The sequence below is a fragment of the Spermophilus citellus genome (genome assembly GCF_964194105.1).
Source record: "Spermophilus citellus genome assembly, chromosome: 11".
NCBI classification, from domain to species: domain Eukaryota; kingdom Metazoa; phylum Chordata; class Mammalia; order Rodentia; family Sciuridae; genus Spermophilus; species Spermophilus citellus.
This window is the reverse complement of record NC_138192.1, coordinates 34,969,713-34,992,265: the sequence shown is the minus strand read 5'-3', so window position 1 is coordinate 34,992,265 and position 22,553 is coordinate 34,969,713. Positions and strand designations below refer to the sequence as shown.

Below are 22,553 nucleotides of genomic sequence, written 5' to 3'. Positions count from 1 at the left end.
TTTCAACAGTTTCTGAATTATCTGTAGGAAGCTCTGACTTAGTTGTATATAGTTTGATATATGTGTCTACCATTAAATCCAGATCATGTTTTATATCAAAATTTATGTTAAGCAAAGCCAAGTTACTTGACCTTTGGTCTGTCAAAGTGTTCCTCAAGTATGCTTTAAGACGCTTTCATCCATTTTCATAGTGTTCATTCTCAACCTTCATTACAGGAAGAATACACAGGACCTTCAGCAAAGCATATACATTAGGAAAAAACTTGATATCAGGCAAATGAAGGGCTTCATAAATGGTGGATGGAAGCTCTATATCTTTCCCTCGATGTTTCCATTTGATTCTCCAACAGTGTAGCTCAGCTGAAAGCGTGTCGGGATTAGGCAAGTCACTTCTGTACATGTCAGCATAGTGCTCCTCTGATGTATTAAATTTGAGCTGTCCCATGACTGACGGTACAAGAGATAAGCATTTAAGAGCTTTGAGGTGCTGTTCTGAAAATATATCTTTAAGTTCCTGAATGATGTGTTCCACTGTTGGAACACTTAGGGTTTCTTTATAGTAACTTTCAGAGGTTAGCTGAGATTCCAGGTTACCCTGCTGAGCCCTATGAAATTTCCCAGGAAGTTTCATCTGAATATCAAGTTTGGTTGCCAAATTTGTTGCTTCCTCAAACCAAAACTCATGATAAACTTCAATATTTTCCATTACTTCATTGAGTGAATGTAGTACTGCAGTTAAGCTACTGGCAGCAAAGAAGACATCAGAAGTTTGTCCCTGGAGATTTTTCCCAAAGGCTCTTGTAAAAGATAAGACATTTTTAAGAACAACAATGGTAACAATGAAATCAAAATCTGTTACTGCACTACAGAGTACAAATGCTCGACCAGTTATACAATTATTCCATCTAATATTTGTGTCACTATTTATACCATCTAAACATAAAACAAGTGCTTGCAGGAGATCCACCAAAATTTCAAAAGCATCATGCCTGCCTGTCCACTGAGAATGGCAAATTTCCTTCAGTTCTTTACCCCTTTCTTCACTGTTCTGAAAAAGAACAGAAATTACATTGTCAAGTTCTAATAGCAGTTGTGGTGATCGATGGAAAAAAGAACAAACTTCTTCGATTGTTCCTAATGCAACAGACACCCCCATCACAGGCACTGATTTTGCTAACCACATGTTTAAGGTACAGGAAGAGCAGAGTGTGTAGATAGCTTGAGGGTATTTCTCTAAAAGTCTAGAAGCAACAACTTTCATTTTGGAAGAGAATCCGCTAGACACAATGTAAGCCTGGCCACAACAATACTCCATATTTAGTCCCCACTTCTCAGTTATGGTAGTGTGAAATTTCACAGCCAAAATTTCTGCATCAGCTTCATAAGGCAGGAAGCCCACAAATTCCTCTCTCAAGTTATGAGACTCATCTACAAACCTCACCAACACTGGAAGGTGCTCTTCCCCTGCTATGTCCACCACATCATCAGTGATAATGGAAAAGAAGTGCGAGTCTCTCACTTCCCTGAGGGTTTCTTCCTGGATGCAACTCTCACAGATCTCCAGCATCTGTTTCTGTTGTGTTTTTGAACAGAACAATGTGTTAACTGCGGTGGTCTCAAAGCGTTTTCTCAGGACCTCTTCACCAGAATTTATCCGGCATTCCAACAGGGCCTGAAAGTTATCAGGAGTGAAGAGACCTTCTGGGATTTCATCAGCCTCATGCCCGTCCAGAGGTATATTTTGTTTTCCCATAAGAATCAAAATTTCAAATAAAGATTTTAAGTACTCTTTGTTTTCCTTCTCTTCAAGGGTTAAAGGCAAAATATCTTCATCCTGTTCATCACCCCCTTCTTCTGCACTGGGGTTCTGAGCATTGCTATTGTTTGTTTCTTTATGTTTTTGTTCCTGTTCAGAAGTTTCATCAATTTTTTTCTGTTTCAGTGTCCTGATTTCATCTTCACTCAATTCTTTTATTCGTTTTCTGTGTCTACTATGTGGATTGTTCAAATGACTGGTAAGATCAAATATTGTTGGTATTGCATTATCTCGAAGTACTGTCCTATAAGGATTAGTTCTACAGATCATAGAGGTCTCGAAGTGTTTGGCACATAATCGATAATGTTTATTCAGTTGATCAGGTGTTTTATCTTCCAAGTCAGCTCTCCTACAATTCTCCACCCACTTCTGGCATCTGGCCGGACCCCGCGGGAACCTGAAGAAGGCCAGGTCGGACTGCGTGCTCTTCCGCGTGCAGTTGGGGGCAGCGCAGAAGTTCGGCATCCTCGCCCGCCTGCCGGCCGGCCCAGCCCTCCCCTCCCCGCCTCCTCAGGGCAGCCACCCGCCCGTCGGGGCCCGGGGAGGAGAGCCAGGCTGGCCGGCCTGCTCGGCAGGGCCGGCGCGCGGGGCTCTGGGCAATTCTTAAAGGCCACTCAGCAGGCATTCGGTCCTAGCAAAAAAAAAGAAAAAGAAAAAGATGATGATTACATTATTGGTTGACGGGAAAATGTGGTCATCGGTGGGAAAGCATCAGCAGTGAAGGCAGCAGGTGGGGAAAAGCGAGACCGCGCCAAGGAGAGCAAGACAGTCAGGGCACTAGCCGTCTTAGATCCCCCACCAGTCTCCACCAGGGGCTTGATTGAAAGACATTGTAAATTTGTGACATATACTGATTAGGGCAGCTTGCCCAGTAGGTGTGGGCTGAACCCATTAATCAGTCAGCGAGGAGCTGAGTATCACTTTTATTTCATATTTAAAATCCAGCTTTCCATATGGGATTCAGGGCCCTGGAGCCCTCCGCAGGGTAAGGCCCATGGCCACCAGCCTCTGTGTGGGTTCTGCCCTCTGGGTTCCCCAGGGCCAGCCAGCTCTGCCTCTGCCTGTTCCCTGTGGTTTGCTCACCCAGAAGTAATTCAGGGGCTACTTTTAATTAACTGGCCAATTTGTCTCTCCACCTGCTCTGGCCACTCCCCTGAGACTGGCCACACTGGGGAGCCTAGCTCCAGCCCCGGGTGCTGTGGGCTTTGGCCCTAGTGACCCTGGGGTCAGTCTTCTAAGGAAAATGTTACCAAGTGGGTCCACTCCACACTGCTTTTCTTGCCTGATGATAGACTTGTAAAACTGGAGGGAATCTAAGAGATTTCCCCACCCAAAACCTCCTGATGAGGAAACAGAGGTGCAGAGCCGTGAATAACTTGTTTCAAGTTCGTGCCATTTTGTGGGTGAGTCCTAGTCTCTATCTACCTCCCTCTTCCTTGGGCACTTCCTCCTGCCTGCCCTTTCCTCTTCACCCCCTGGTGAATTCAGCCTCTGTGTCTAGCTGGCCTGGGTGCTGTGCCAGGCCACCTCCACCCTGCTGACCTATGCCTCCCCATCTTCCTGTCAATCATTGCCCCCTCTTATCCACACGGATCAATCTCCAAGACCTCACTCACGCTCTGTGGCCTTGTCCAGACCTCCGCTGCCCAGGACTTGCTGGGGAGCTCCCTCTGGACTTCCGCACTGCAGGGTGCCCAGTGTGTGAGAAAGAGAAAGGCCAGTGCTCCATGTTCAAAATACAGCCTGTAGCCTTCACTGGGTTGCAGGATCCCATGATGACCATTATCAGTACCAGCCTTACTCTGTCTGCCCCAATTTTAAAATGAGCCACCGAGTAGACTGCAACCCAGGCGCTCCTATCAGGGAGAGGGCGCACAGTGTCGAGGTAAAAGCCTCGGACCACCCCCAGGGGTGCCTACCTGTGGGTCTTCTCTGCTAGCTGTCCTTCTGGGCTCTGCCCCCAGCTGCTTCCCAGTGCAGGCTAGAGTCCTGGAGGCACAGTTGCCAGTTCTCCTCCTCTTCCTCATCCCCACCTCCACAGGCTGCTGCTGCGTGATTCCAGACATTCCACGCTGCGGGTACCAGCAGCACCTGGAATCACCCCAACACACATGGCCAAGCCAGCTAACTGCGTCTCTGCCTCCTAAGCCCCTTGGATTCCCTCTGCTCCTATCCACCTTCGCTGCCCCTCCAGATGAGCGGCCCTTCAGGGATGAGGTGGACTCTGCCCTCTTGCAGTGGCCATTGAAAGCTGATTCACAGGACTGGGGGGTTCCTCAGAGCTCCTCAAAAGAACTGGAGCTGGCAGGAGCAGAGGAGGAGAATGCGCCCCCCGGTGCCTGGTGGGCAGCCCTGCTGCCCACTGCACCCACACAAACCAGCTCAGGAGCCCAGGGTCCACAGTGGTTCTTTGTTCCATAGTCTTAACCTTTTAATTCTATGAAAATTCTGGTAGCGTCGTTGTAGTGGCAACTGTCAGGTTTTAACATTCCCTGTTTTCAGCGCGGTAAACTCTTCTGGCTCCTCTCTGGCTTTACTCCCGGGGACAGTGGCGCTTGCCTGTCATCCCAGCTACTCCAAAGGCTGAGCAGGAGGATTGCAAGTTCAAAGCCAGCCTGGAAAACTTAGCAAGACTCTGTCTCAAAATAAAAAATAAGAAGGGCTGGGGTGTGGGCTGGGGCTGGGGCTCAGCAGTGGAGCGCTGGCCTAGCACATGTGAGGCCCTGGGTTCTATCCTCAGCACCACATAAAAATAAATAAAATAAAGGTATTGTGTGTGACTACAGCTAAATAAAATTAATAACTAAAAAAAAAAGAAGGGCCAGAGTGTAGCTCAGTGGTACAAATCAGTACCACTCAAACCCAGTACCAAAAATACATAAATACTTACCACAGCCTAGTAATCGATAAGCCCAGTCTGATGGGTTTCAGCAGACGAATTTCTGACATTCACCCACAGCCACACTCAGACAACTGAGGGTCTTCCCAGTCACGCAGCCCAGGCCTCCCCTGGCCCCAGCCCCATTGCTATCTTGGTTTTGGGCAAGGTCTGATCTGCTTTTGGCCCCCCTAATTTTTTCAAACCCCTTCTTAGTGGGATCATGGTAACTTGCAACGTCCCAGATGTGTGTGCCTCGGGTTGGATTGCTGACCCTTCTTCCTACTTATGAAGTTCCTGCTTCCCTTATGCAGTGTCCAGTTGACGGACATGGGTGGTTTGGGTTTTCACTATGATAAATCACTTGGTTTGAATGCATACGGGTCTTAAATGGACATATTCCTCATGGGGAAAGGGCTAGAGTTGGGGTTGCTGAATCATGAAGTAAGTTATGTGAAACTTGAGACCAACCACAGGACTGCTTTCTGAGGGCCTGCCGTTCTCCCAAAGCACCTAGCCTTTTGGACTCCCAGCCACCCTTGCTTTGTGTTAAACAACGGGCACTTATCATCTTAGTTTCCAAGTATAAGGAACTCATGAGCAGGGTGAATTGGGTGGCTCTGGCTTAGACTCTGCATGAACTGGCAGAGAAGCCGGCCTACCACGACTACTGTCATCTGGCGGCTTCAGTATGGTGGCGGGTGGACCTGCACTAGATCTCCCTGGCATGGCTGCTGTCCCTCACCACTCTGGTCTCTGTTAGAAAGCTACCTGTCACCCTGCAGCTGGCTTTCCCCAGAGTGAGTGACACAAGGAAGCACTGGTGTGAGTCACCTCTGTCACGTGGAGCAGCCCTGACGGGGAGCAGAGGACAGCACAAGGTTGTAAGTACCAGGAAGTAGGAGCAATTTGGAGACCGTCTGGAAAGAGGGCTACCACGAAGTCTGTAATGTCTGTCTAGAATATTGGGCCTGTGCCAGGGATTCTACCACTTTCCATCAACTAAGGCCCCCTATTCTAGACCATTTCACAAAGTTATTGGCTGTGTTCCAAGAACAAATCAACCCATGCCACATTTTTGTCAATGTCATTTGGTTTTTCCAATAACTTGAAGAATACCACTCTAACTTGTCTCCCATGAGAGGACTGAGCTGTCCTTCTTCAGTCACTGGCCATTGGCAAGCCCAGCACAGTCACCCTGGGAGGACAACTGGCCTCCACGGGAGAGTGCTTTCTGTAAGGGAGGCTGCCTTGGTGTGGCCCTCCAGTATCAACCCTACGGGCACCTGAGTCCAGCTGTGGGTGTGGCCCTCCAGTTCAATCCTACGGGTGCCCAAGTCCAGCTGTAGGTTAAATCACTCTTCAGGGAGACTTATTCCTGGCTCAGAGATGGAACAGCCACTGGCTCCCGTTTGCCATGGTTCCTTGGGTGGGTTCCCTGCCACAGATTCCTGAACCCACCATGCTTGTTTTGTTTGTTCATTGGCTCCAAAGCAATTCTAGGGAATGACCTCCCCATCAGAGTAATTTTCTGACATGGTCCATTACATGTAGAGTATTTCAGGTCTCCACAAAATTTGTGTCATTTAGTAATCGAGTCTCAATCAGTGATCAATAACAGGATTGTAGTTGTCTCTCTAAAAGAGGCTCTCTGGCAACCACCTCAGACCATTTCCTAATATGAAATATTGAGTGGCCATCACGGGTTGGCAATCAAGGGCTTTTGTCAAACATCCAGTCAGCGGAAGGACATGTTGCTGACGTTTTTGATATCATTTCTTCAAATTATTTTTAGAGATTGCTTTAGGGATTACAACAGGCATCTTTAATTTATCACAAACCTACTTAGAGTTAATTTTTAATTACTTCTGATGAAATGCAGAAGCCATGCCACAGAAGTTCACAAAATCGAGGAGAAGGAAATGCAGGCATATCGACACACACGTGTGCACACACGTTTGCCCTCTCTGACGCTCTCGCTTCTGTGTCGAGGATCGAGTTGCTCTGGGGCAACATTGTTCCTGGGTCTGAAAGACTGTCTTTAGCACGTCCCAAGGAGCAAGTTGGCTGCGGGTGAATTCTGCCATTCATCTGAAAATGTCTCGACACTTCCACAGTAGAAGACGGTTTGGTGGATACGGAGTTCTCGGCCACAGCCTTTTTCCCTCGGCTGTTCTAAGTCTGTCCTTTCAGTCCACCATCTGTCTTGCATTGCTGCTGTTGGAACGCTGTCCATTCACCTTATCACTCTCCATCTGCGTGTAATGTCATTTTTTCTTGCTGCTTTGAAGGTTGGCTTATTTGTTTCTTCCCTTCCTTTAGGGGTTTGGGGAATTTGACTGTGATGTGCTTAGTCTGGTTTCTTTGTTGAGTGTCTTCAGCATTGATTGAGCTCTGGGATCTGGAAGTTAAAGATTCTCATCAAATTTAGGCATTTCAGCTATTGGGTTTTTTTTCCAAATATTTTATCTCCCATTCTCTTTCCTAGCTTCTGAAGCTCCACTTTTACATATGTTGGATCTCTTGATATATCTTCACAAACTCCTGAGGCTTGGTTGGTTTTTTCTTTAATCTTTTGTTATTAGGGTTTTTTTTAAGTTGCATAATCTCCAGGTTCAATGATTTTTTTTAAAAGCTCTACTATCTAAAGGCTTTTTTTGAGGTATCTAGGATAAAAATTCAATTTCTTAAAGAAAAAAAAATTTGTAATTCAAATAAGTTTTTACCTTCATATCCTTTTATTTTATAATAGTAATAAAGAAAATTAAAATTATTTCTTCCATTTTTATTGCAAAATATTTTTTCAGAAGTAACTTCTGTTGGTAATTTCTTGTAAGTGGTTACAACAAAAAATTTCAAATAGCAAGTCAAAATATATAGTGAATACATATTTAGATTTATCCATATGAGTGCTAGCTTCATCTCATCCAAGACTTTCCTGACTGACTCTTCTTCCTGCAGAAGGGCTTCCAACCGTTCTTTCAGTGAGGGTCTGTAACTGGTCAATGAATCCCATTCCTTGCCTGAAAATGTCCTTATTTCATCTTTAATCTTAAAATGTAAATTAGATACAGATAACTGTAGTTTGTGGTTATTTTCTCTAAAAACTAAATCCTTCTCTAAGTATCACTCAGTTTTCACCTTGACAACCTTTATGGTTTGCATTTTCATTGTTCACTGTAAATGTCTCATGACCTTACATGGGCCTTCCTCCTCAGACTGTGCTATCTAGTTGGCAAATATTGAGGGACTTTTCTATATCTTTCTTTATGTTAATATCTAATTTATAGGCTGGAGATGTGGCTCAAGGGGTAGCGTGCTCACCTGGCATGCATGCGGCTGGGGTTCGATCCTCAGCACCACATGCAAATAAAGATGTGTCCGCCGAAAACTAAAAAATAAAAAATAAATATTTTTAAAAAATCTAATTTACTTGTATTTCTGTCATGTTGTATATTTGATAATATATTAGTCTTATGAAATGTGTTGGTACTTATTTTTATGGCATAGTCCACATCTTACATTGTTGAGTGCTCTTTTGCACTAAAAATGTACAGAATGATATTACTCAGTCTGGTGATCCATGGATGTCAATCAGATCAAGTTGGATTATTATATTATGGACATTTCATTTAATTGTCCTTTCAATTACTGAGAATGTGTTTTAAAAAATATCTCACACCGTTTTGGATTTCATATACTTCTTTAAATTCTGTTCATTTTTGCTTCATTTTTAAAGCTTTATTAGTAAGTACATATACATTTAGGATTTTTGCATCTTCATTGTTTAGTTATCTTTTCATCATTATAAAATATTGTTCTTTATCTTAATAATAATTCTTAGCTAGAAATATATTTGTGCAATATTTATGTCTACACTAGTTTAAGATACAAATATATTTTGTATGATATAATGTATAGACCCAGATATTATTATGTTTATTGTTTGCCAAGTATATGTTTCTCCATTTTTGTATTTTTTTTCTCCGTGTATTATGGACATTTCATTTAGAGTTTTTTAGAATTACTCAGAGTTTCTTAAAAAAAGCATACAGTTGGGCCTTCCATTTTTTTTGTGTGTGTGTTTTTTAAATCCAATCTGATAACATGTGCCTTTGATTCAAAGGTTTCCAGTGTCCCTGATGTTGATAGTAATACAGTTAATCTCAGGACTGCCATCTTGTATTTTTTATTCTTTCTCATCTGTTTTTTTGGTTTTGACTTTGTTTCTTCGGGGTCAAACAGTGTCGTAACTTTTCAATCTCTGATTTAAAGAAAACAAAATGTGCTATAACCATTATAATCTACCTGGATTTGATTCTGAGTTTTTTTTATATTTTTCAAAAATTTCCTGGGTAGGAAATGACTAAATTGTTTGCTGTGTGTCAGTCACCTAAGCACTTTACATGTTTTATATGATTTATTTATTGTTTTTTTTGTTGTTGTTCTTCAGTTACTCCTACCATGAATTCTTTTGGTATGATTGAATTTTTATTATTTCACATATTTCTTCTAACGGGTTTTCCATACATCTTTTTTACTACTTTAGAGACACTTAAAGGGTTACATATAATATGCATCTATAATCCATCATAGTCAACTTAGAGTTAAGAGTATACCATTTATATAAAATTCAGAAATCTTGCAACAGCGTAATTCTGTTTGCCTACCTTGCCCAACATTTGCCTAGTTTTCTGCCATGTTACCATTTGTTTTATATTTTACCTGATATAGATCCCAAATTATGACATATTTATTCAACATATTATCAATTAGCTATTAAAGACACTCAGAGGAGAAAAGTCCAGGGTGCCAATGTGTTTGCCTGCATGTTCTCACGCCTTGGATTCCATGCTTTGACCCTTCATTCCAATGAATTCCAATGTTTTTCTGCTTCGATTCCAGCTATCCCTGCAGTATGGACTGGACCATTTTCAGAGAAAGGTAGTATGGATATAGCTCTCACCAGTGCTTTATTTTTTTTCCCAAGGGTCAAAATTTCTCCAGTTTCAGCCCTTTTTTTTAATTCTTCAGTAGCTTCTAATAGTTGTGGTTTTAAAAAATATTTCATTTGGAGATTGTCATTGTTATGTGTAAGAAGGTTAATCTGATAAGGGCATTTCACTATTTCTGCATCTGAATCTCCAAGAATTCTGCTTAAATATTAATTGGTTGATGGGTTTATGGTTTACCAGATCAAGTAGGCAATAAATATTCAAACCACAAACCACATGAGAATCGGCCTGTGGTTACAAATTCTCAGGTACAATTCTTTGTATCCAGAACTCTTGTTACAAGAGACATTTTCATCTGTGTGCCAAAGTACATTTTTATTCACTATTTCATTATGATATGTGGTGGTCCAAAATCCAACAGTCATGGAGGATCTCACACCCAGCAACACAGCCCGCTTCGATGGAGGCCTGGGCTTTCAGCCCTGTGTGGCCACTAACACCCAAGCCTTTGGCTGGTGGTGCTGGGCTTGAACCCAGGGCCTTGGGCTGTGAGGCAGGCCCTCTGCAGCTGCGCCACACCCCTGCCCACCTTGATTCTCACCACATTGGCTCTCTCCAGGCAGCCAGGAACAACATGCAGGTCTGTGTTCCAGTTTCTTATTGGGTTTTCTTTCAGGTTAGACTATTTACTTAATATGCCATTTTAATGTCTAGGGCCATACACTGGATACCTAAAAACAGACTTGTGGAATTTTCCATCAACACTCCTCCTCCATGCCTAGATAAGGCCAGTACACAGCATCACTATTCACCCACTTTCTCAACTGCTTTCAATTCTCCTCCAAGAAGTGTCTCAACTCTGCCCACTCACCTCCCTTGGCTGTGTCCTCCGACCACCAGCCCCTGACATCTCTTACTTGGTTTGTTGCAAGGCCTCCAACTAGGCCCCTTTCCACTCTTCTGTGAAAGGCCAACTAATTGTGTAAATAGAGGTCATGTTATGTTACTTCCCTCCTTCAAGCAGTCTAATGGTGCTACGTTGTTTTAATGTAACACTCAAACTCTGGCCCTGGGCCTGAGGTCCAGTATCAAGAATCACCTCTCCCTCCGATTCCAGCTTCCAAAACCAGGCATGCTGGCCTTGGACACTTCCTTTCGCCCATGATTTAAAAGAGTCATTCTGTATGTTGGAGACAAGAGCACTTTAGGTCTAAGCCTTGAGCCTTCCGGCAGCGAGAGCAGCATCCTCCTGTGTAAATGACATAACATGAAGTGACATATCATGACCTCTATTTACACAAACTGGGAACGTGCAACTCCAGCCCCAAAGAGCAGAAATCACTGGTCTTGGGTGGACACTTACAGCTGCTGCTATTATTTGAAGTAATGAAACAGTTTGATAGAGCCGAACATTTTTAGATTTCTGGGAGAAATCTTTCCATCTGATGAAACATTTGAACTTATTTATAATATCCATCTAGAGGGGCGGTCACAAACCTGTCCCCTACCATTCAACTCAGCAAACCCCTAGGGCTTCAGCGGCAGGCAGTCTGTTGTCACCACCCAGTCCTGAATTACAGTGCAAAACCAGCTGTAGACAGTCTGCAAATAAACGGGCACAACAAGGGACCCAAACCCTTTGTTTATGGATAGAAAGTTTGGCTTCCTGTAATTGTCTCACATCATGAAATATTACCCTACTTTTGATTCTTTCACAGACACTTAAAGAGAGTAAGCTCTCCCTTGGCGTCTGGACCACTCCCAGCAGAATGGTGCAGATTTGGGGCCCTGGGACACACTCTGGAAACTCCTGACCTGGGGCGTCCCTGGCTAGGTGGAGCTTTGAGGCTGTGAAGTGGTCTGGAACCAGCTTGCTCTTCTCCTGGGACTCTGGAATTCTGGCACATTCCAGGATAGCGCGGCTAACCAGCCTGTGCTCTTGTGCACCCCAGAGTGGCACGCTATTTTCTGGTGTAGCGGTACCATTGTATGTTACTGCAAGCATGACTTCGTGCCTGTGTGTGTCACTGTATGCAGAGCTTGCACAGAGACCTGGTAGGGCGGGTGGAGGTGCTGTGGCATCCTCACACCACTTGGTGCTGCACCATTACTGTAGTGATTCTGGCAAGTCCTATAGCAGAATCCTGTTGTGGTCTGAATTCGCACTTCTCTGATGGCTAAAGATGCTAAACATCTTTGCATTTGTTTCTTTGCCATCTGCATATCCTCTTTGGTAAGATTTCTATTTATGTCTGCATATTTTCTTCTTGAGTTATTTACAAGTAAGAGTTGAGAATTTGTATGCAGTCTGTATAGATACTAGAACTTTTATAAAAATGCAGTTTTCCAATATTTTCTCCAAGGATACAGGTTGTATTTTCACCCTACCTGGGTCCTTCGCATGGTAGAAGTTGGACATTTTAATGAAGTTTATTGCTTTTTCCGTCTACATATTGTAATTTCACAGTTAACTCTAACATCCTTTTGCCTATCCTAAATACCAAGGATTTTCTTCTACATTTTTTTTGTAAGTTTTGTAGTTCCAATTTTACATTTAAGTCTGGTGAATCAATTCTTGTATAAAGTGGGTGTGTGTTAGGTCCTGGCTCATATTTTGGTCCAGAGAGGTCCAGTTGTTCTAACACCAGTGGTTGGAAAAGCTATCCCTCCCACCTTGAATTGCTTTTGCACTTTTTCCAGAACGCAGCTGGCTTCACGTCTCAGTCCCATGAATCTGTCTGACTGTTGCACCCCTAACTCCAGAGTCTTGGTTAGTGAGGATATACAGTAGGTCTTGAAATCCGGCAGACTGACTCTTCTCTCTTTATGCTTTTCCAAAATTATTTTAGTCATTCAATTCCTTTGCATTTCCATATAAATTTTAGAATAACCCCATCTATACCTATTAAATTTTTCTGTAAGTTGTTAGGTATCACATCAAAACTATAAATCAATTTGTGGAGAATTGACATGTTTAGTGTTGTCTTCCAATCCTTAAATATGGTCCTCATATCCTGAAATCTTGCTGAACTCACTTATAAAGTGTAGCATTTGTAGGCATGTTGGGGTTTACTATGTGAATCATCAGAAAGTCTCCCTCCCTCTCTCTCTCTCTCTCTCTCTCTCTCTCTCTCTCTCTCTCTCTCAACCCTATCCCTTTTTTTCCTGGCCTCATTGCACTGGCTAGAACTTATCATCCTGTGTTGAATAAGCATGATGAGAACAGACATTCTTGTCTTATTTCTAATCTTAGGAGAATGCATGCTGTCTTTTACAATTAAGTGTGATGCTAGTTGTAGAATTTGTAGATTCATTTTATCGAGATGAGGAAGTTCTTATATTCCTATGTTTATGAACCTTTTAAAATCATTCAACTTTGTCGAATGCTGAACAGCATCAGTTGATAAGATCATATGACTTTTCTTCTTCAGTCTAGGAACGTGGTGTTGGACATTCATTGACTTTCCAATACAGAGATGGCTTTGCACCCCTGGAAACACGCCCTGGTCCCTGCCGTCTGTGCAGCACATGTTGCCACTATTGCTCCTAGAGCATGGGACCGAACCAAGCACAAGGGAAAACGATTCAATCCAGAGCGGAGGGGACTACGAGCCATGGAGGCCAGCACGCGAGCACAGCACACTGTCTTCCAGTGAACTTGTGTGACAGCAGAAAGGCACAATTTAGCATAGAGACTAAGTGGATCCTACAGCACATCCCTGAACCAGAAACTGCCTTTATTATCATCATCCAGTGTGTGCTGTGCTTTATACAATTGGCCCTGTAGGCCATCTGTCACACCAACATCGACACACGTGAATGATGCTTATGCTGTGATGTCATCATGACTATGACGTCACCAGACAGGATGGTTCCAGTTTCAGCATGTTACAGAACCACCGTTGCACACACAGTCCATCATTGATCAGAACACCTTTACTTGGTGTGTACTATATGCTCATGAGGTTGTGGGTCTGTAGGTTTCTTTCTTTACTATCTAGCTTTAACATTAATGTAATATTAACTTTAATATTTTCTGATATTTGATCTTTTAAATATTTTCTGTGTTTAGTGTTAATATCAATGTGACATTAGCTTTCTAAAATGATTTTGCCAGTGTCCTCTCTTTGAGTTTAATGTAGAAGTTATGTTGATTCCTCCTTAAACCTTTTCGTAGAATCTCCAGTGAGGCTATCTGCACCCAGAGGCTGCTGTGTGGAGTGTAAATGGAAACTGGGTTTCCTTGATTTTTATAGAGCCATGCAAAATGCCTCTTTCTACTGAGTCCGTCAGTGGAAGTTTGATTCTAGAAGTGACTCATTAAGGTATCTCGTGTGTGTGTGGTGTGTGTGTGTGTGTGTGTGTGTGTGTGTGTGTGGTATGTGATGTGTGTGTGTATAATGTGTGTGGGGTGTGTGTGTGTGTGTGTGTGTGTGTGTGTGTGGTGGGTGGCTATTTGTAGAATCAGCTCTATTCCTTGCTGGAGGTGGGTCTACCTGGGTTTTCCACCTTTGATGGAGGTGGGGTCTGCAGGGGTGGTTCTGTTTTCACTGTTGATATTGTGACTTGCATTTGTCCCTTGGCCCTTGTCAGTCTTGCTGAGATCCATCAATTTTTCTTTTCTTGTTTCCCTGATGATCTCTGCTTTCCTCTCGTGGATTTCTGCCTGGTCCTCGCAGCTTTCTTTCTTCTCCTTGCTTGGGCCTGGTTCACTCTTCTTGTTCCAGCTGAGTTGGATGACGGATGTGAGCCCGGCTGTGCCCCAACGCCAGTCTTCAGCACCACGCATTGCTCTTCCACCACGACCTTTAACGTATTTCCATTTCCCGGACTCCGTGTATACTCTAGTTGTCTTGAGACTTTCTTTTTGATGTGAGGATTACTTAGAAGTGTGTTGTTTTGGTTTAAGTGTTTGGAGATTTTGCTGTTATCTTTCGTTTTTTGGTTCCTCATTGGATTCCTCTGGGATCACAAAACACTCTGTATCATTCCAGTTATTTCAAGTGTGTTGCTGTCTGTCTGGTGGCTCACTATGCAGTTCCCACTGGCATATGTTCCTGGATATTTATAACTGTCCAGAGGTAACATCCTTGGATCTCTGCGGCAGGGTGTCCTGTGAATGTCCATCAGGTCTGTTGCTTGGCAGAGCTTTGGAGACCCTCTGCACCCTTACTGGTTTTCTCTTCAGTGGTGGAGAGGGCACACAGCTGTAAGTGTGGGTCTGTCCATGTTTCCTTCTAGGTCAGTATGGTTCACAGGTCTCACAGGTACTTTGCTCTGAAGGTAACTCAGCTGACAACGGTATCGCCCCTTCTTCTTTCTTTGGAAAATAATTCTTTCTTGATACATTTTTTTATCCTTCAGTTTTCAACAGATCTATACTACTGTGCTGATAGCCAGCATATGATTGGTCTGTCAGTCCTTCAGCTCAAACTTCCCCGGGAGCCTAGGAAGTCAAGGACCAGGGGAGCTGTGCCCTCCTGCCTTGCTGGGGGCCCTCTGGGTGGACAGCAGCCTTCCCTGGGTGCACCTCCTCCCTCCAGGCCGGACCCCAGGGGCCTCAGCCTTACCCCGAAGGATGCACCCTCCATTAAGACACAGCATCCAGATGGCCAGGTGGTGGGTTGGCCCAGTGTCTGCAGCTGAGTCTTAGTGCCCACTCAAGTCGACAGCTCCAGTTCCAGGTGTTGGCCCCAGGCCATCTGCCTGGACATGCCAAGGGGCCTAGCCAGGCTTGGCCATGTCTCGAGACGCAGCACTGGCCAGGAAGTGCCAAGATGGTTCCAACAAAGGATTCATCCTTTCCACGACAGCCACAGCCTCTCCCAGCATTGAGATCGTTATTGTTGCAGACTCTGGGTCTCTGGCCCCCTCAGGAGGACGGGAAAGCACTCAATACCAGCTCCTTATCTAAGTGCCTAATGGACCTGCATTGGCGGGGAACCGTGACCCTCTCAATGTGATTGCAAGTGTGGCCCATGAATCACGTAGAATCAGCACAAATCATAACCTGCCGGTAACGCTTGTCAAGGCACCAAGACACGGGCCAGGTAAAGTCAACTAACGCTGTTCCACTCACAAATCCAAGCTGCAGCAGGAACGGTTTGCATAGAGACACAGATCCACTGAGCAGATGGCTGGAAACTGAATCCCAGCCAAAAGCGACTGTGTGGTTGGGGGCTGTGGTGCACCTATGATCCCAGTGGCTCAGGAGGCTGAGGCAGGAGGATCACATGCCGAAGGCCAGCCTCAGCCACTTAGCAAGGCCATCAGCAATTTAACAAGACCCTATCTCAAAATAAAAATAAAAGGGCTGGGGATGGGGCTCAGTGGTTAAGTGCCCCCATGTTCAATCCCTGGTACCAAAAATAAATGACCATGACAGAAAGGGTGTCCTGTGTGTGAGAGCCCCTTCCTGCTTTACAGTGACCTCACCTTCTTGCTCCCACTTAGGAGGTCAGACCATCCCTTAGGCCCTCAGCAACTGGCCAAGCCCCTGAGTCGCCCTCTGCCTGGATGCTTCCAGGCAGGCTGAGACGCCCTGGGAGTGACGCTTCTGGGTAGCTCATCCACTCAGTGGGGAGCCCGGTCCAGCTCTGAGCACACCCATGGACATGACGGCACGCCGAGCCACATGACGGCACGCTAAGGCGCCTCCCTCTCAGTGGACAGAGACATGTCCCGGCCTCTGGCCAGCTTCGGGAGAGAGACTGACCAGCTCCCGGACTTCCACTGTCTTTCCTACACACTTAGATGCAACTGCTCAGTCATCGTTTCCCACTACATTTCAAAGTCTGGGCTAGGAAAAGGAATCCTGTTCTAGAGAGTCTGGAAGTGCTGAGTGCTGTCCATTCTTCTTCATACCAAACCCTCAATGTTTTAAAAAATAAAATCAGCTTTATTGAAGAAAGTTTTTGATAAAGGAATTAAACTTTCTGATTTTATCAAATCTTGACCCTTGGGGCTGGGGATGTGGCTCAAGCAGCAGCGCGTTCACCTGGCATGTGTGTGGCCCGGGTTCAATCCTCAGCACCACATACAAACAAAGATGTTGTATCTGCCGAAAAACTAAAAAATAAATATTAAAATTCTCTCTCTCTCTCTCTCTCTCTCTCTCTCTCTCTCTCTCTCTCTCTCTTTAAAAAAAAATCTTGACCCTCCAGTGCATATCTTTTCAATATTCTGTTTGGAAAGAGAAAGTTCTCATAAGTCACTCTGCTGGATACAGAAAACAATAGCTGTCTTAGGAAAAGCAATGACACAGTCACCTGAGTTGTGCACTGACTCAACTACCATTTTCAAGGAACAGCATTTTTTATAGTACCTGAGAGAAGGACCAACAGGCCCCCATGATTGTTCAGATGACTTAGCAGAAAACATTTTCCTGAAACAAACACAAGTAAGCATATGACTTTAAGAAAAGCAGCCGAGAATGTTTCTAATAGGAAAAAATACAGCTTTCCAGGAAAAATACAAAACCTGTTCATCATGGTGAACTTGACATCTTCCCAGTACAGACTGCGTTCTGACTTGACCAGTGAAAACGGACGTGTGGGGTTTGTGGTAGATGTCAACACTTGGAGAATCTGCCAAGCTCTGTGAACCCAGGTGCGAGGTTGCAAAACTGACTATTTAAGGCCAAAGATCCATTCAAAGTGCAAGGCAGATGGATGGACTGACGTCATCAAATTTGGAAAGTTCCCTGGGACGGTTCAGCTCCTCCATGCAACTGACCTCAGGACACCGCCTTCTCTAGTATCCTGGATGAGGCCAGGTTTCTTCATGCCTTCCACCAGAAGAGCAGAATAAGGTGCATCCAGAAGCTTCTTCCATCACCAACGAGGCAGCAAGAGCCCAGGTACTCGGGAGGCTGAGGCAGGAGGATGGTAAGTTCAAGGCCAGCCTCAGCAAGTCAGCAAGACCCTGTGTCAAAATCACAAATAAAAAGGACTGGGCATGTGGCTCCTGGTAGAGTTCCCTGGGTTCTGGAAAAAAGAAAAAGAAAAAGCAAGGCAATGCATCTTCTCTCACTAGTCTTTTTCCATCTGGGGAAACATAGATATTTTCCATGAAAAATGTTTATTTTGTGAGTTTTAAATGAATTTACATAGATATATATTTTGGAGTTTTATTAAATTTCTAATACGATAAATTAATATGAACTGTTTAAAGTCCTCAATGATTTTTGAATGTGTAAACCAGCCCTAAGACCAACCGTGTGGAGAGCCACCCTCCGGGGCCTGCAGCAGAAGCACTCTCAGTGAGGAGCCCCCGCAGGTGGCAGTGGGTGACGCCAATCCAGTGACTTGGGGACCAAGCCACCCACAGTCTCGTTATGTGAAGCTAGTTTCTGTCACTGGAGCTAAGAATGCATTTCCTTTGAGGGTGGTGCTGCATTGGAAGAGGTGACTTACCAAAGGCACAACAGGACCCTAGGATGCCTGCCTCGGGCACCTCTCCAGGGCTGGAGAGCAGGGAGGGGTTGCGCAGGAAGATGGCCTCCCCTGTCCTGGAGAGAAGACTTGCTAGCCCCTCGCTCCCTGGCCCTGCACCCCCAGCTGTTCTCCCCAGCACCTGACCAGGATCGGCCCCGTCCTGAAGGAGCCCAGGCAGCACCTCCTGGCTCATGCCACACCCAGGGCAGGAGATGCAGGAGGGAAGGAGGAGAAGGTGACTCTCCCTGAGCCACAGAAGGACATGGCTGCCCACTGGCTGAGGGTTGCTGGCTGAGGGAGAGCGAGAGACAGAGAGAAAGAGAATCATTAGAAGCCCCTCACACCTTGTCAGAAGCACACCGGGCACAGACACTTGGGCAGGTTGTCTTCCTGGATGTGGCTGTCCACCTGGCTCAGGTGTGAGGATGCAGGGATGAGTACATGAAGTGACCCGGCCCAGCCCCGAGCCACCTGCACTCGGGACTGAAGATGACGGAACAGCTGCAGGGGCGTGGAGGAACACCAGGGTAGAGAAGCCACCAGACTTGCTGCTGAAGGAGGGGCCGGGCCTGGCTGGAGGCCATGGAGGTTCCATCCAGCACCTGAAGGAAATCAAATACACAAGCACTTGGTCCTCCAGGGCGGGTGGCCCCGGACATGAGGCCACTACCAGGAAGAAATATGGAGTTCCTCTGGTCATGCAAGCCGGACACTGTAAGTTAGCCAAGGAGACTTTCTTACTAAATATGCCTTTGGGATTTAATATGCTAATGAGCTTCGGAAGTCTCCAAGAGGGTGAATTAAAATGAAGTTGTCCCCAAAACTTACAGAACAGCAGCATTGTTTTTAAGGTGACATCTTTTACAACTCATGATTTGGGGAAAATTTTGAAAAATGCTGCTCTTCAAGACACAAGTGATAATGGGGAAAAAAATACTTGGCCACATCATGAACATGACACAGTCAGACGCTGGTAAGAATCACAGAAGGCACTCATGGTTTTTGTGATAAGTCCAGCACCTCTGCACGTCCCTGCCTGAGTGTTTATTTGCATAATCAGAAGTAAAACCTAGAAACTCAGGCATCTGTCATCCCAGAAAGCCACACGCTGTGCCAGTCCCTCCTTGGAGTTGGGGCTCCCTGGAGCCACCCATCCAGCGCTCAGCCACAAGGGCCGGACCCCAGCCCCCGTGCATCCTGCAGGGCGGCCGGGAGCTGCTACACTCCAGGTGGACCCTCATCCCCAAGGCCTCCCCATGTCCTGTGAGAAGTGTCCCTGAGCTCCTGCTGCTGACCCAGCTCCACCAGGAGAAAAGGAAGGCCGCAGGGAGCCCAAGGGGAGCAAGCGCTGGCCCCGCTCCTGCAGCAGCTCACCCAGCCCAGCAAGCCCGTGTGCAGGCAGGCCTCGCTCCACAGATCACTCCAGCTGCCCAGCTGAGACCCTCGTCCTCCTGCTGAGTTTGCATGGGAACAGACCAAGAAGGCAAAGGGGAGAGTGGGTGGGCATGCACAGGAACCAGGGGTGAAAGTCACTCCCTGTGATCTTAGAGATACTAAGGGTGGGGCCCAGAAGTACCTCTGCCTGGGACCTCACAATGCGCCGTCCACTCCATCGTTCCTCTAAGCATGTGAGCACTGAGCTCAGACTGGCACGTGACGCCCAGGCATCCCACGGAGCCACTGCTCACCCAGCATCCACACCCACCGGGCACCCTCCAGCTGCTGGAGATCCGGGAATAAGCATGTGAAACTGTCCCCAGAGTCTGCGTCCGGCCATGCTTATCTACAGTAAAAAGTGTCAGGTGTTAGTTCACAGCCTGCCCAGAACTGGGTTGGAACAAGAGGTTGTTTGGGGGGGTGGTCCAGGAGATGGAGCCCAGAGCTGGGTGGAGCAGGCCAAGACAGCCCCCCGACAGCTGGGAAGGCAAGAAGTCTAAAGACACCCAGCTGCAGACCCAGGGAGTGTGTGTGTGTGTGTGCATGCACCATGGCCCACTCAGGTCTGGACACCCACATGTGTGTCCAGGCACCATGTTAGGGAAGGATATTGAAAGCAGGCAGGCAGAAAACCCAGGCACGTTCGCCAACCTCAAGGTTTATCCTGGGCCCGCCCCAACCAAAAATGATACAAGAACAAGACATAAATGGATCCCAACCAAGCACTTTGCTGAGCACGGCTGCCATCCCCACGGTGAGTCTGATGTTCCATTAACCACGGACGTCGGCTATGCTAATTGCAAGGGGCACCTGGGAATTCTAAGACAGCACACGCTTTTAATGGGGGAATAAAAATTCTGAGGCTGACGATATAGTTTTGAAATAAGTTTGGGGAAGTAAATTGGTGGAAGAAATTTGGCAGGATCTTCAGGACTGCTGCCTGGTCTAGACAGCCCCAGAGCTCATGCCCAGGCCCCCGACCCTGTCCCAGCACAGCGGAACCCCCCAGGGAGGGCCCTGGAGCCAAGGAATCAGGCGACCTCTCGGCACGGGGAGCTGTGGGACCCCAGCGGAGTGTGTGTGGGTCTCTGTTTTACAGAGCATCTCATCAGTTATCAAAAACTCAGGAGGGATTGTTGTCCCCCTTCTAAAGACACAACATCAAAGGCCACAGGACAACACATCCTCCTTCTTCCCTGTCCCACAGGTAGACTGAGAAGTAGTGTAGCCATGGAAAGAGAGAAGAATGAGACAGACAAACAGAAAGAAGCCTCTTGGGGAACCACAGTTCTGCTGCGACCACCCCAGCCCCCCCACCCAGGGCTCTGCTGCAACCACCCACCACCACTCACAGCTCTGCAGTGACCACCCCAGCGCCCCCCATGGCTCTGTGGTGACCACTCCACCACCACCCAGCTGCTGCAGAGTGTCTCCCTAAAACGGCCAAAAGGGTACTTCCCGTTCCTCCTGCTCTCCTATCCTCTTATCGAGACCGCTCCTGAGGGGTGGACTCCAGTTTGCCCCCTCCTGAATCCCGCTGGGCTGGTGACTGGCTTGTCCCCTGGGAGCATGTCAAGGGACACCAGGCTTGGGCAGTGAGCTTCCCAGCAGCAGGAATGGAGCAGAGGCTCAGCTGTGTCCCCACCCTAGTGCCCAGAGCTGCTACGGTGCCTGTTCTACCTTCTCGAGAGCATGAGGGTTGCTACTAGGTTTCAAGGATGTCTGTCACTCACTGTCACACCACTGAAATCAATGTGAAAACTGATACTGGAAACTGGGTTGCAAGGAAACCGGTCCAGTCTGCTGCCCAGGGATGCAGAGCTGCCAGGCAGGTTTAGGGCGGCCAGCTGGGACCCTGTTCCCTGTTCCCAGGCCTGGGACCCACTGAGCCGACGGCAAGGCTGCAGAGGAGCTCATGGTCTAGACCCTGGCGAGCCATCCGACAGGCTAGCAGTCCCTACGGCCTTCCTAGGGGTGGAGCTGGTCAGTGGAGTCTACTGGACAGCAAGACAGAGGGCAGGTGAGGAGACTGCAGAGGGCCAGACCCAAGTGTCCGTTAGGTGCTCGTGCAGATGGCAGTGGTCAGGGTGTGTGATCGGGAACTGATCGGGAACTAAGGATCGCAGGCAGGAGTCAGAACGTTCTCGGAACATCCCCCAGGACGAGCTCGCCAGGCGGGACCCAGAGACTCCTTAGAACTGCTTGGCTGTGATGCCGGGCTGGCCACTCTCCCACGCAGATCAAAGAAGCACCCGGAGCCCACGCCCAGCTCCAACCCACCACGGCCCACTCCTATCGTGAGTTCATAAGAAAAACAGGAAACTATGGGGGAGCCCAAGAATTTCCTGTGCAAATCAAATCCCCCAGAGGGCTGGCTTTGCTCTCGGAACCCCCCAGGCAGGGGACTGACTCACAGGCATCTCAGCGACATTCCTGAGACCGGCCTTTCACAAATATAGTTCCCTAGACACGAAACCAGCAGAGAGCCAAGATTTTACAATACAGGGGCTGCAAGAAAAATCCCTCACAGTGACATCCACCCCAAATCTCCAAGTACAAGTATCAGGGTCTGGGTGATGGCTGAGAATGCACAGGGACATCGTCCTGGGCGGCGGGAAGGACAATGAGCCAGGTAAGCTTTCTCAGAGGATGGACCCGTGGCCACCCTTCCGTTCGACTGTTTTTAAATGGCTTTTGATGTTTGAAATTGTCATGGGCTGAGCAGAGACATAGGCGGCAGGCCCTGCCCCCAAGACCAGGGCACTCCTCCCTGATCTGCACCCAGAAGCTGTGTCTGTCAAGGCCTGCACATCGGGTGGGTCTGCTCCTCTCGTTGGTCCTAGACAGGGCAGGTGCAGCTTCCCCAGTGATTTTGAGGGTGGTCTGGTGTTTCCCACCTGCAGATAGCAAACAGCAAGCCATGGTGACAGCAGGTCACACAGAGTGGTGCCTCACACGGGTGAGGGCTTGCGTGTCTGTGTGAGCCGATCTCGTCATGATCACAGCGAACGGTGGCGGTGCGCCTTTGCGAT

The 22,553-nt window shown here is 46.9% G+C and overlaps 1 long non-coding RNA gene across 4 annotated transcripts; it reads right to left on the bottom strand.

The window, feature by feature from the left end:
* Positions 1–2,407: 2,407 nt before the first annotated feature.
* LOC308630611 lies at positions 2,408–19,935 on the bottom strand. 4 transcript variants are annotated; one of them, XR_014017970.1, is made up of 4 exons: positions 19,661–19,935; positions 18,429–18,686; positions 17,384–17,572; positions 2,408–2,447 (listed from the first exon to the last, which is right to left on the bottom strand). It is a non-coding gene; the product is annotated as an uncharacterized lncRNA (long non-coding RNA). The 4 variants fall into 4 exon arrangements; XR_014017971.1 differs by lacking the exon at positions 2,408–2,447 and adding an exon at positions 16,652–16,717; XR_014017972.1 differs by lacking the exon at positions 2,408–2,447 and having other exon boundaries at positions 17,145–17,634.
* Positions 19,936–22,553: the final 2,618 nt, after the last annotated feature.